Here is a 1,339-nt window from a genome sequence, read left to right on the forward strand (position 1 = left end):
TGATGTCTCCGCTTCCTCATTGTGTACACTTTGCCTTCATTACACTGGAGAACTGCCGACTCAAGCCAGTCTTAAGTTCATGTAGTATTTCAGTGCATAAAACTCATAGCAGATACACTACTCATGTCAGCCACAAGGTGTCGGCAACTTTGTGTTTTGCAAATGGCTTGCACCAGGGGCCTGTTTCATAAGACAAGTTTACCAAATATGACCGTTTTAGTTAGTCTGACTTATTGTCAGTTGATTTGGTTCGAATAAGTCAGACTAACTGAAATAAGCCTGGCTTGTTTGGTAAACTTGTTTTATGAAACGGCCCTCAGGTTATAGTCCGTGTTGGGGGTAACATTACAAGTAATGCAAGTTACGTAATCAAATTACTTTTTCAAGTAATGCTTTACTTTAAAATGTACAACTAATTATCAGAGTTCCTTTTTCAAGTAATGCAAGTTACTTTGTTTCCTCTTCTGTCCTTGTGTTGAGAGAAATTGGGAGTAAGGTACAAAAGCAGAGCTACTTCCTTCAGCCTGAGGCTTATTAAATGTCCTTTTTGATGTGAAAGGGCCTTTATAGTTGCCAAGAATAGGATTTCTGGGACTCTGTTAGTAAAAAAAACTAAGCAAGCCCAGCCCGGATGACAAGAAGAAATGCAAAAGTAACGTAATGCATTAATTTCCATAAAAAGAAACCAAGTAATGCACTTAGTTACTTTATATGGAGCTGCGCATTATTGTAATGCATTATTTTTAAAAGTACCTTTACCCAGCAGTAGTTCTAACTGTAAGTTGAGCAGTTCTAGCAATTTTGTACTTTACGCGGCTAACTTTATAACCCTCTCCAGAAGCCACACCCTTTATGAAACGTCAGCAAATCCAAAAGCTCAAAATGATTCAAGCTTGATTCTGATTGGCCAAAAGAGGGCGAGCTTCTGTCCTGAAATGTTTTGATTATTTGCCGCTACAGAGGCAGGTGCAATACTGTAATCACATTAATGCTTGCATTATTCTTAAATAATAGCCTTTATTAGGCAGATGTCTGTCATGACAAACATGTAATGTACAGATAACCTAGAATAACATAGATAACACAATTTAGGGAGGATACGGAAAATAGGCTGCTATTATATTTCTCTCCACGAATTCATGTCGACCCGTTTGCGTTCAAAAAGCTCGTGTTTTTTATTTTATTTTTTATTGAGCAATATCAATTTACAAACTCAAGTGGGGAACAATAAAATGCATATGAAAAAATAAACAAGTTTTCCAATTACACCTCCATCATACATAAATGTCCGTGTGTGTATGTATGTATATATATATATATATATATATATATACATGCA

This window comes from Sinocyclocheilus anshuiensis, unplaced genomic scaffold (genome assembly GCF_001515605.1).
Source record: "Sinocyclocheilus anshuiensis isolate Anshui unplaced genomic scaffold, SAMN03320099.WGS_v1.1 scaffold229, whole genome shotgun sequence".
In the NCBI taxonomy this organism is placed as follows: Eukaryota; Metazoa; Chordata; class Actinopteri; order Cypriniformes; family Cyprinidae; genus Sinocyclocheilus; species Sinocyclocheilus anshuiensis.